Genomic DNA, 12,987 nt, shown 5'->3' on the forward strand with positions numbered 1-12,987 from the left:
TCACAGCTAAGCAGAACTGAAGGATTATCCACTCGACTGAATCTCATTTCAAGCTGCTGGTTCGGGTGGGTGTGTGTATGGGGGGGTGGGTTGGTGGTTGAGGGAGGGGGCAGACAAATGGTGGAAGCGGCGACTCCGTCGGAGCTCAGAGTCACGGGAATCTGTTTGCTGCCTGCGATTTATGAGCGGTAGACCGGCATCAAGGTTACACTGCAACCCCCCCCCCCACCGCCATTAAACTCCCACCGTTCTTTTCTTGCCCCAAAGGAAAGGACTCCGACGACTGGAACCCCAAACACGCTGCTCAGGAATCAGACAAGCAAAAGGGCAAAACGTCTCCTTGTTAGGATGCATCAAGCGTCTCGCTGCGCAACACGGATCGCAAGCTGCACTGTTTTCCCGCAAAAAAATAAAGAATTTAAAGGGTTAATTCAGGTTGAAAAAAGGAGTAGCAGAGTTTGGGACCTGGCTAACGCTTGGTTCACAGCGAGAATGATTGCTAAGGTTCAAATCTTTGCTCAGGAATTGCAGGAAGCAAAAGCCAATGGGCAAACTTGACCAAACTCGTGCGATTTCACTGTACGAACCCGGATTTGCGCGACCATATATGGAAGAGATCAGCGCTAAATGTTTCTGCTAATTCGTGACATCACCTGCAGTGATTTCAAACGCTGTCATGAATATTTAATCGTCTCACCTGCCTTGTTGCATCATTTATGGTCGCATCCGGAGACTCTGATTGGGTCGTTGCCCACAGGGATGCCCAGTCGCACATGATGGTGACGGGACAGGAGGTAACTCTCATTGGTCACACCCTCCTACACCCCGATTGGATGTCTGAACGACTGACTGATGATTCATTGTTTAAATACCAAGAAGAAACGGGGTTTCCTTCTCCCCATCCACACGTTACGCTCTCATTAATTATGAATTCACTCGATGTGATTTACAAAACTAACGCCGCGCTGCTGGGCGGGTAAGATGTCAAGAGTCAATGTGTTCCACACGGGTAGGAGTCTCATTTACATCGTCTGCGTACTCACCAACTGATGGAACCAACGGAAACGGGGATAATTACGAAGGATATCCGAAATAAATATCAGTTGTGTGTTTAGAAACAGAACAAAACAGCCAATGAAAGATGTATTTTTGGGGGCAGAACAGATCAGATAAATGTGGTTTTGGACATTACAGAAGTGAGTCGCACCTAAATCCCACTTTCAAATATCTTATTTCATGATTTGGTTCCTCAAATTGAGACTTCAGGTCCAACTTGGCGAACACTTGACCTCCATTTAGGGCAACCTCTGCAGACTGAACATTGTCCGTGTTGGTGTGTCCGTCCGTCTGTTAGTTAGTCCACCATGTCTTCACAACTGTTGCAGACAGAAAGACGAAACAAGAAGCACATGACTCAGGCAGCAAAGGGGATGAAAATGAGATGATGACCTTGAGAAAACTAGCAGTTTTGATGACCAATTCAAGTAGGTCAGGGTAAAATTCTGACTTCAGGAGTGTCACGGGATGTTGCAGTCTGTGACTGCCTTGCTTTTAGTTGCCGTTAATGACCCACCAGAGTCGAGGCTGTGTAGAGAAACGACATTAGTTGTGTAGTCGGTTTCTTTGAAAGCGTTTCATAACAGAAATACTTCCCTTCAACCTGACCGTCGTCAAATCGCTGCTCTTTCTCGACAACCTTGCAAAGTATTCAACCTACGAAGCTGTGAAATGTAGAAACAAGACGAATAGACCAAACGCTCCCGTGAAGGTTTGGAGATGAAAACGAACGATTGGTTTCCCTTTTATTTTGCGGTTGTTTACTAAAGAATGAAACCAGGAAGAGGAGACATGGATGTCCTTGAAAGCCTCTCCGTGAGCCGTAATAAGCCGCTCCGTCATACCTGGAGGCTTAACAGAGGGGTCAAAGGTCGCTCTGTAGGACGCTCCTTTTCTGCACCAGAAATACGACAACAACCTTGATGATGGTGAAAGAACGGCCGATACTTCCTCCTCCTCCTCCTCCTCCACCGAGAGCCTTTTCACATCCCGTTAAGCTCCAATCAGAGCAGACGTCTGCGGAATTTCAACATGCGAGGAGATTTTCAACCACAATTAGCTGCTCTTTGTGGTCCACATCTGCGCCCTGACGTCCGATCTGCAGGAGGAAGAAACCGCGTGCAATCGGATTTAAGACGGCAGACTCAAATTGACGAACCAGGCGTTCCATTTGGGGAAAAAAAAAAACTGGAACACCACCGATTGAGATCATCTACGGATCCCTGAAATCGGGCTCCGAAGATTCAGCGAACGCTACCATCATTCATTTATCTGCTTCTTCCGCTTTCGTGGGTCACTGGGGTTGCTGGTGCCTATCCCAGCTGATTTATGGCCGAGAGGCAGGGGACACTCTGGATGCAATGCCAGGTGCACAATTATCAAACTGCAAATCAAATAGTAGTTTGATAATTGTGCATCTGGCACAATTGTTGAGCGGAAAGTTTAGAGATTTTTACGTTTATGCAAAGATATCTGCACAAATAATAAAAAACTCTATTTTTAAAAATGAACCATAACACCTGTAGCAGGTGAAAACGACTCTGACTTGTACAAAAGTCTTTTTTATATATCTCCGGTTTTAATTGCAATGTGATGTTTTCCCGTGTGTTACTCAGATGTAAAGGTCACGCTGTTATTTCTGTAGCATGTTATGCCAAACCCTTAGTCATCGATTTGTTGAACGGCGTACCTGTTCCAGCCTCAGTTTCTGTCTGACAAGCCTGAAATGTAGCTGTGAATGAATTATTTAAAAGTTTCACAAGGGAAGGAGGTATATGTACACTGTTAGCACGGCGCCGTCGTGTGAAGCATGTTTGCGGAACGTTGCAGTCGGACGGTTTTGTTTCCCGCAGTCGGTGGCATCCGACATGACAGCCGGAGTAAAATGGTACATTTAGAGCCAGATGATAAAATTATAGCAGGATGTCACAAAGTCTACATGCTCTGCAGGTTAATGCTGGAAAGCCTCCACAACGGCACGCTCCCGCCTCCGGCGGCGCCCCGAGGATCCCTCATGCGTAGAGATCTCATTTATAGACACAGCAACCAAGCGGGACTGACTCCACGGTGAAGCAGTTAGCATGTGAAATAATAACTTATATGACATTTATTACATGATTTATTCAGAATTTTCATATTGAATCCTTGTGTTTTTATTCTAGCAAAGCACAGCCACCGTCCTGACGAGTTCCACGAACGTTTGTCTATTTCTGCGATCTGTTTGACAGACGGACAAAAAGTTCTTGCATTAATAGATTGAAGTATGAAAGTGTAATAAAAACACGCCTAAACCATAAACTCACCTCATCGTAAAGTTTAATGGAAAAATATTTAGTCGTTTTTGCATTTTTTATGGAAAGCGCTTCAAATTTACGAGGCAAACCACCCCTTGAGTTAAGCTCCACCCCTCCACAAAGACCTCACAGTAATCCCTCGCGTATTCGCGCTTCAAGATGCCTTAAACAGTCTATCAGAGTGTTTGGAAAGCTAACACAGATAGAAGGTGGTTTAATATCAGTATGGGGAGGGTTCATAAACGTTTAAATTACCCTAAATAATAAAATCGTTCATCACTACATTGCGGAATTTCGTTTTTTTGCCTGTGGTCCTGGAATGCATTAACAGCGAGTAACGAGGGATGACTGTAGTTAAATGATTTTCCGGTTAACTGGGGTTAATTAAAAACACTCACTACGCCGACTTTTGTCGCCCAGTAAACGAACAGCGCTCACTTCAGTTGAATTTATCTGAGCAACGATGTGATGAACTTGCGATTTGAGGCAAACAAGACAAACGAGGCAAACGAGTGTTTTTATGAATCCTTCAATACGAGGAGATCGCTCTGCACGTATTTTCTCAGTTTCAAATAAAAACGCCTCCCGGAATTTAAATACCATTAACAATGATGTGCTTGTTTATTAGTGGCCTTTCGTGGCTCCTGTTGCCCTTTGAATCATTGATGGGATCGATACTGGGCCCGAGTGCCGCAGCTGGGGATGAAATCCAAGTCGGAACTTTAATATCGGGGCAGGCACGGTGACCACAAGGCATTGAATCATCTATAATAATAGCTGGATGAGAGACTGCATGCCGGATGACGGCGAGCGGCTAATGCATTAAGAAGGATGCTGCAGAAGGGGTGGATTCATTTCATCTTCTGGGTCAACGACCTTGCAGAATTGCCGGTAATAGCGGTTGAAATGCACATGCATAAAAGGTAACTACACATATCTTGAGTACGTGTGCAGAGCGACTCGCCTGTCCAGCCGCGCTCGGACCAATCACAGCAGAGCCGTTGGTGCTGTCTGACCAAACGAGGCGTCGACTCAGCCTTCTCTCGTGAGCTGGAGTGTTTGAAGTGTGTGAACGACACTGCAGAGTGGAGTTAACAGCGATGGAACGAGTTCTGTAGGAGGCATCCTCATCCTCACGCCACTGAGCGATTTGAAACGATGATGAGGGGCTCGTGGGTCGCATGCAACCTTCATCCCAGCGTGGCGGTGCCCAGGATGTGGCAGCTTTGACACATAAACAGCATGACACTACATAATATGACATAATTATCTTCCTGTCGATCCTATCCACTGATTGGTTGACGACATCCTGAAGTCCTATTCCGTGTCCATTTTCTTCTTCTCTTTGTCAGACGCCACTAGCGACTAGCTGGCGTGACTGAAATCATGTTTACTGTGTGCCAGCTGCCCATAATCTATGTAATCTATGTGTTTAGCTCTTGCTAGCATTGCTCTAGCTTTCTAGACACATCCTGTGATTGTTCCAGGAACTAGTCTGAGCCTCAGGTGTAGCCAGAGCTTCTGAGACGCCTCAGATTTGGACTGCAGGACGAATGTCCTTCAAGGTGTCCATAACCAGGACTAAACAGCCTCCCTATTGAGCACAAAGTCCTGATTAAACACCCCGACAGCTGCTTTCATTGGTGTGTAAAAGGTGCTGCCACCACAATAGAACATTGTGAAACTGTAAATGCACCTAGTTATTATCTAAATATGTGTTCAAAATGTACCCGCAGGGAATTAAACGTCGGCAGCAGCTGTAGTCTGTAGATTCTGGAGTGTTCGAGGCGTTTCATAATGACCCAAGACGGATCCTCCAACATCTGCAGCACCTCGTTAAAATCCAGTCGACTGTATTTAGTTTAGTGTGTCAATTACATCATATTCCATATTCTAGACTTTATTCCAGACTGTTTTAGCACGGCCCTAAAAATTCAGTCCCATATCTCTCGGATTTTTGCTGGAAGAAAAAATAAAGTCTTCTGGGGCCTAAAGAGGTCCGGTAATATCTATAGATGGACTTAGCGGAGAAGTCACGGGTCAAAAGGTTCCACGCTTGGCCAGAGGCTGTCTGCAATTCACTTTTCCTGGTCCGTACTATTCTTTAACTCCTTCAAACAAGCTGGAGAGGAGCTTATATCGTAGATCTAACATCATATGGGCAAATAAAAGTAGATGTTAACTGACTGGAGTCTAGAGAGAGAACCAGGAAGTCAAGGTAAGAAGAAGAAATGATCGTAAAGCTTTTGTAGGGATGGGTTAAGATGGTAAAACTCAAAAGGGTCAATTAGATTATTCTGCAAGTTGGATTCCATCAAACAAACAAGCATAAAAAAAGACCAGACTATCATTTACCACACCTTTTAAAACCCTCACCGCTGGTTAAACCTCCATTTCAGAGGCCGGTTTTCATTTCATCTGCGGCTTTAAGAGCCTTTCATTATGCTGAGTCAAGAGCGTTTGATGGAACGTGAAGTGACAAGCGCGTTTCCTCCATTAACGCCGCCCACGTGTCTGAAAGGCATTCGCTGCAGCTGAGGCGAGCGGAACGCCGCCTCTGAGCCCGATACCGACCCGCCGGGTGGAAATCGACACTGTCAGATGTCAGTCACATGAAGCGGAGGCAGCGCCGGGACACCTGCGTCACTCAAATTGTCCCCGACTGGAAGGATGCATGATGGGACGTGGCCAGATTCGTTCGGCAGGATGTGCGAAAAATATGGAAAGTTGGATGCAAAGCAGTCAGATACAAAAAAATCATGGAGATTCAGCTGCTTGACCGCCGGTATTCACAGGTCATAAATATAACACACACATCTATGTCCTAATTAATTCTTGCATTCAAAATTAATAGGTTGCTAACTGGGTTAAATCTCGTCGAAATAAAAAAATTTAGATTTTAAATGGTTTCTTTACTGCTTTTTTTTTCTGCATCTGACACACCAGAGACTCCGACTGATAGAAGTAGAGCAAATGTCCTCCTACACGTTTGTTTAACAGCTCAATCCATTAATAATTACCCTATTTTCTATCGTATATACTGAAAAAGGCTTCTGTTGAAGCAAAGGATGATGGGAAGAAACACAAACAGATGAGTCTGGTGGTGTTTCTGCAAAATCTGCGTTAAAATCTGAGTTTTATGCAATTAAACAAACGTGTAATGTCCCAGTGCGCCCTCGTTACTCGCATTAACCATGAGGAACAAGGGCGCACCGTATATATCGTATCGTATATATCGTATCGTATATATCGTATCGTATATATTGTATATATCGTGTCGTATATACCGTATATATCGTGTCGTATATACCGTATATATCGTATCGTACATATCGTATATATTGTATCGTATATACCGTATATATCGTATATACCGTATATATCGTATCGTATATATTGTATATATCGTGTCGTATATACCGTATATATCGTATCGTACATATCGTATATATTGTATCGTATATACTGTATATATCGTGTCGTATATACCGTATATATCGTATCGTATATACCATATATATTGACTTAGGCCAACAGGAGTTTTCCTTACTCTGCATTTGCTGTACAGCTCTGGCGTGGCCTAAATCTACAATGTAAGTACAACCGCACGACAAATCCTTTCCTCCTCCATTCATGGCTGCTTTGGCACGAGGATGCCGCTGCCGCCGCCACCGCCTCCTCCTCCAAGAGCGACGCTTCTTAATCTTGGAGCAACAAGACGCTCCCCCCACTGAGAAACGAGGCTGTTTGCTAATTTTTCACGCTCCTTCATCTGTATGCCGCTCCTGCCTCATCTTCCTCTGGAGGTAACACTGTGTTATGTTCTGCAAATGCACGTTAAATTCATGAAGCGAGAGTTACACAAACATTGACCTATGATCCAGAGGCGTCTGGAGAGACCTTAAACCTCAACGCAAACACTTTTAACGCATGAAATTAGCGATAATTTTTCAAACGCTACATCTCCAGTGCAACAATTTGACCGATGTCGACATAAATTTGGTCCATCTTGAAATTTACTGTCAAACCCAGACACATTTTTTGTTCTGCTGGAACCCAACAAACAACTTCCTCCTTCTCACGCTGGAGGGGGGAGAATCATTATCTAATGAGAGCAATGTTTGGGGAAGCTGGAAATAGCTCGATGAATATTTTAGCGTCGTTGGCTCCAGTAGCTATTTACTAAAAGCTAGTTTGACTGCTGTTCAAGAAAAAAAATATTAGCAAACGTTACGGGGTTGAGATTTGTCGCTCCTTGCTGTTGCAGTGCTAATCTTTGCTAGACAGATCTGGGATTAGAGAATCAGGAGTGTATAACCAGGTAATCCAGCTTGTGTGTGTGTCTCGCTGGCAGAGGTCAAGCATGTCAGCGTCTGCTGCTAAATACGGCCTCCAGCTGGCGTGCAGCAGAATGGCGGCGATAATCTGGTGGGATAAGCCTGTCACCCACCAAAGCAAGCGGCGTTTGCGAGTCAAGTCGCTGGAAATAGCCTTTATGGTCGATCCACCGGTAGATGGATGGGTCCGCAGCATCGTCCGCCGCAGACATTTACATTTGAACCATTGGAGATTCCATAAATCTGGACCTAAGTGCTTCACTCACAGGGGCTGTAAACATTTAATAAAATCAATGTGAGAGTTTATGAGGCTAAACGCCGCCCTGAAAAAAAAATAAAAAAAAATAAAAAAAGCCGCCTCCCCTGTTCAAATTCCAAGAAAGCAATGCGACATTTCATCCGCCTGTCAGGAATAAGTGTCTCTCCGGACTCTAGGAAATCCAAACCTCCAGACGTCAGACCGTCCAACTCAAGACAGCATCCTGAATTTCCATCCCCGTCGCCGTAACAACCAGATCAATACTTCCCACCCGTTCCAGCTCTGAATCAACGCAGCATCCCGACCCGAGCAGAAATAGACTATAAGACTTATACGACATTTCTTCCACCGATTTGCTCCAGCAGAGAATCCACATCTTTAAAAATGGGATTTTTACCACCTAAAAATCCTGAACCCACCAAATTTATAAAGATAAAATGCGAATAAATCTGACGAATTCATGCTTGCTGATTATTTCAAGTACCATCAAATCGCCATAGTGTAATTCCATCATGCAATAACCTCCGACTCAAATCAAATGAAACTCTCTGGCCGACCTCAGAGGCCAAGAGAATTCCCCCGCCTACAGACGCCGACGTTCACGGCCAGAAATTACATTCAAATTAGAGATTTATGGAGTAATCACCGAGCTCTCCATCACTCTCAGCCCAAACAATGCTGCGGGAGGTAGCTCGTTCCGAATCCACTGTGCTAATACGGCCTCTGCAATGTGAGGGCAACGTCTTAATCTCTTACCTCATTAAGCTGTATAATGTGCAATAAAATTTTCATTCCAGGCACAGAAGCGGGAGAGGGTTTGGACTCGGAGTTGGCCGTTACTGCCAGTAAGTGCTGGTGGGATTCCAGTGGGTGCTGCTGGTGTGGACGGCAACAGGCAGCATGTGTGAGACGGTTGAGGGCTTTATGCTAATGCTAATGCCCGGATAATCCCTCATTATCAATGTAAGAGTAAACACACATGACGGCAAGGCCGTTCTGTCAACGCTTCCAAACATCTACTTGACCAGGAGATGATCCTACAGAGTTGGTATGTGAAGGTTTGTGTGTCGTATCCACCGTCACCACCCCACCCCTCATCTGTCCCGGTTCCCTCAGGTGAGGTTGTGATTGGTTGCTATGTGTCAGCACTTTGATGCGCCGGCGACCCATCCGGGGGACTGTCCCCAGCCCTCCTGTGACCCTGCAAAGGATAAGTGGATATAAAACGGATGGATGGATGGAAATGAACGTAGAACATGAAGTAAAGAGGTCATCAGTGTATAAGGAGAGCGATGGTTCCATTCCGGCGCCTGCAGTTTACGAGTCGGAGATTGAATGATGCCAGCGGCGCCGAATGAACGGCACAAGTTCTCCATCTACGTACAAGATGGAAAATTAACAAGTTTGGAGAAAAATGGCGCAAACGAAGAGCTACGCAGTTGTTACATAGATAAAATAAAATATAAAGACGGATGAGTTCGCTTTTGGGTTGATGGAGACAACTGGTCCATAAATCATCCCAACTCCATCATCATCACTACGACCACTAGAGGTCGCCACCCCTTCAATAGACGTAAACGTGTGTTGAAATATTTGGCCATTCTACATCCTGTTTAGTTGCTATGGAAACAAAAACAAATCCCGAGCAAATATGAGCGTTCCCCTGTAGAATTCTTTCACTAAAATGGGAAATTCATTGTTGATATTTGCAAGAAAAAAAGATGAAATAATGAAAAAAAACGTATATAAGAATAAATCAAATCACCTGCTTTCGGAATTTTTAAACCTTTATTTCAATAACAGCTTGAACAGTCACATCAAATCAACAAATGTTTTAAAAATTTTTTACAAATTCCTAACTCATGCATTATATTTTGCTTCTAAATTATTTGCGATTCTGTTTAAATTTTTGGAACAATAAACTTTTTTTTACAAAACGTCACCTGACTTTCATCGTTATCATCATCATCCTCATCACTACGACCACTAGAGGCCGCCACCCCTTGATAGACGTAAACGTGGGTGGAATTGGCCATTCTACGTCCTGTTTATTTGCTATAGAAAACTATTAAGAGATTTTTCCCCCATCACGAGTCGCTGCAAGCGTCTGGTGATGAATGTTGATAACGGCGCTTAAACTCCGGTTGACATGAAATATACTAATTATATTTCATATTAAGAGTAATCGACCCTTTTTTTTTTCCCAGACAGATACTTGAAAATAAAAAGAGAAATGAATCCAAGGAACAAAAAAGACCGATATATATGTCACGTTATCGCCATTAAAAGACGATTATTACCAAACTCTCCTGTCAGATCAATTCAACCGACGTCATTATCCATCTGCCAATTTCAAGCTTCCCTACCTTCGCCATGACGACGGCGTTCAAAACAGTCCATCGGTTACTAATGTGTGTTTTTATTCCTTGTATGTGGCTTCACACAACAGTAATATTTCACTCTCAATTTATATCGACGCACATTTAAAATTACAATTCAAATATATTGGTTGCAGGAAAGGAAACCCAACACAACCAACCAGGATGGTCCGGCCATTCATCAACATCATCATCATCATCATCATTTAAATGCACCATTGATGCTGCTGCAATGTCAGAACATCTACTAATGCATATTTTTACCACAGCCCTGCTACGGTCACACAATAACAATCCATCCTCAGATATGGCATCGCTTGCCAGATACAACGCATTAGGACGTGGATCCTCATCGATCCGGTTCCCGAGGGTGCTCTAAACTGCTCTAACATCGTCGCAGCATACATTATAAGGGTAGCAGCAGGAGCGAGAGAGTCTCTCCTCCATCCCCCAACGTTCTTAAACCTGTCCAGGATGCTCTAACCAGCCTGCGCTCCAGATGCTTTTGATTTGGCCCACTTGCATTGCCAAGAAGTCTCTCCAGGACTGTTTCCAGAATTATCCGCAGGAATGCCTGAGCTTCTGCTCCGTCAGTCCCGCTGATCTTCAGGACGAATGGCGCCGAAGAGATAAGGCAGCCGGACAATGAGCACGTCCACCTGGCAGAGCGAGATGCTCCATCACGGGCGCCCAGGGTTAACACAGGTGTCAGGAGCTCCACCGCTCCGCTTACGCCGATGACGCCCTACTTCCTCAATGTTTCCTGGCAGATACAGAAGACCTGCCGCCGCGCTAAATGCAGCTGAGTCGGCTGACTGCGATGTCTGATTTCATTCTCAACTCGGGGTCCAAATTAAAGCTGTGCTAAACAAGAAGGTCAGATGAGAAGGACACAGTGTCACCGTGTGAAGAACGGGTCCACCAGATCTGCAGCGCAAGCAGTTTGAACATGAATGCAGGTCCAAAACCTGCAGATGTAAGGAGCAGGAAAGTTTCTGCTGCAGGAAACACACGCGCTTCATCCTTTGCTTCCATTCATGCACGCATTTCTTAGTTTTACATTCTGTATTTCTTCGCAATATCAACAATTTACGCTAGTTAGCTTGAATACAGAAACCGCTGGAAGAACCTCATATAAAAATTTAGGTGATAAAAACGTAAACTTTGCACCGACGTCTTAGCCTGGAGCTAATATCAACGGAACCGATCCTGAAGTTTGCTCATGCACCTGCAGGGGGCGATACTGAGCATCCAAACGAAAGACTCAGCAGCTGTTTATTCGCGAAATGTCAATGCGAGCCTTATTAATGTGTGTTTACGCCTTATGTCGAGCATTATTTTAATCTACAAAATGAAAATTCATCTCATGAGACGATGGACCGACTGAATTAGATTTTTTTTTTTTTAATCTTCAACCTGACATTTAAAAAAGGACCGACTGTCTTTTACCCTCCGACAGGTTTGTCACTCATTCTCTCATGACTCACCAAGTGGAAATAAAGTTTGCGTTAACATGAGAGGCGCTATCTGTGCAGAAAGAACGGAGACGACGGGTCTGTATAGTCGGAGCCAGAATGACAGCCGTCTGATTCAGAGCCACCTCTTCCCTTTTTTTGATTTCTCTGGCTCATCATCACACGGAGACGGAACGTAGCCGCGGGCTAAATATTAGCATTCCAAGCAACTGTACACAAAAACGCCATTCAAATTATAATGTCATTTTCTCACAAAATGAATATTAGATTTTCAGTTACTTCCATTATGTTTTACAAATTGCGTCCTTTGTGTGATTATGAAAGGAATGAGAAATGAATATGACACCATACGTCACGTCGAAACCTTTAGATGCACGAATCAAACGAACGCCGCGCCACGATGAGCGTTTATATATAGAATTCTCCACTGAGAGTTGAAACGGGAGATTTATTGTTAATGCATGCAAGAAAAAACATTAAATAATAAGAAAATATAAGAATAAAGCAAATTAATGACATCTATGTAACCAGGTGATTAAAAATAAAAAAAATCCTAACCCTACGCATCATTTTGCTTGTAAATCGCTGTTATGCTGTTTTCATTTTGGGGAAAATGAACTTTTTTTTTGTGTTAGCACCTGTAAAAGTAGTTTTATCCTCTTCTTCTGGAGCGCCATCGATGTTTACCAGGAAAAAATAAGCAGTAAAGGAGGTAAAAAAAGCTGCCGTTGGTTGTGGAAGAAGAGACTTTGAACAAAAAAACAGGTCCTGGCCGCTGCTTGAACGGCACCAGATGGTTCTGGAAGAGACCCGAGGAGAGGGTAATCTGCATTTATCACCTTGCGCATACGGGGGAGTGCGGGGGCATCTGTTGTGATGAAAATGGCAGCCATTATAAAGAAGACAGGAACTTTGTGTTTCGGTGTAAAAGAGAAGGGGAGGGCACACACACACACACACACACACACACAAAAAACACCGAGCAGCTTGGGATTGCACTCCAAAAAGGACGGACCCGGGCCCGCCGCCCGTTTCCATCCCTGCGAGATTTTTTGAGTAAAAAAAAAAAAGAAACTCCAGGTAACAGAAACAATCATGGCTTTCATCATCGACCTTATTTTGTTAACGTCTCGCAAAATGCTCTCCGTGGCCGGCGTAGCGTGCGACGTATTACCGAGGCTCCCTCGC

The 12,987-nt window shown here is 44.2% G+C and overlaps 1 protein-coding gene across 1 annotated transcript in view; it reads right to left on the bottom strand.

The window, feature by feature from the left end:
- LOC137614160 (cadherin-18) overlaps positions 1–8,833 on the bottom strand; it is a 68,681-nt gene extending 59,848 nt beyond the window's left edge. Inside the window, exon 1 of the mRNA XM_068343761.1 lies at positions 8,703–8,833. The gene's annotated coding sequence lies outside the window, so the exon portion shown is untranslated. The remainder of the gene's footprint in view (positions 1–8,702) is intronic.
- Positions 8,834–12,987: the final 4,154 nt, after the last annotated feature.

The sequence above is a fragment of the Antennarius striatus genome, chromosome 20 (genome assembly GCF_040054535.1).
Source record: "Antennarius striatus isolate MH-2024 chromosome 20, ASM4005453v1, whole genome shotgun sequence".
NCBI classification, from domain to species: domain Eukaryota; kingdom Metazoa; phylum Chordata; class Actinopteri; order Lophiiformes; family Antennariidae; genus Antennarius; species Antennarius striatus.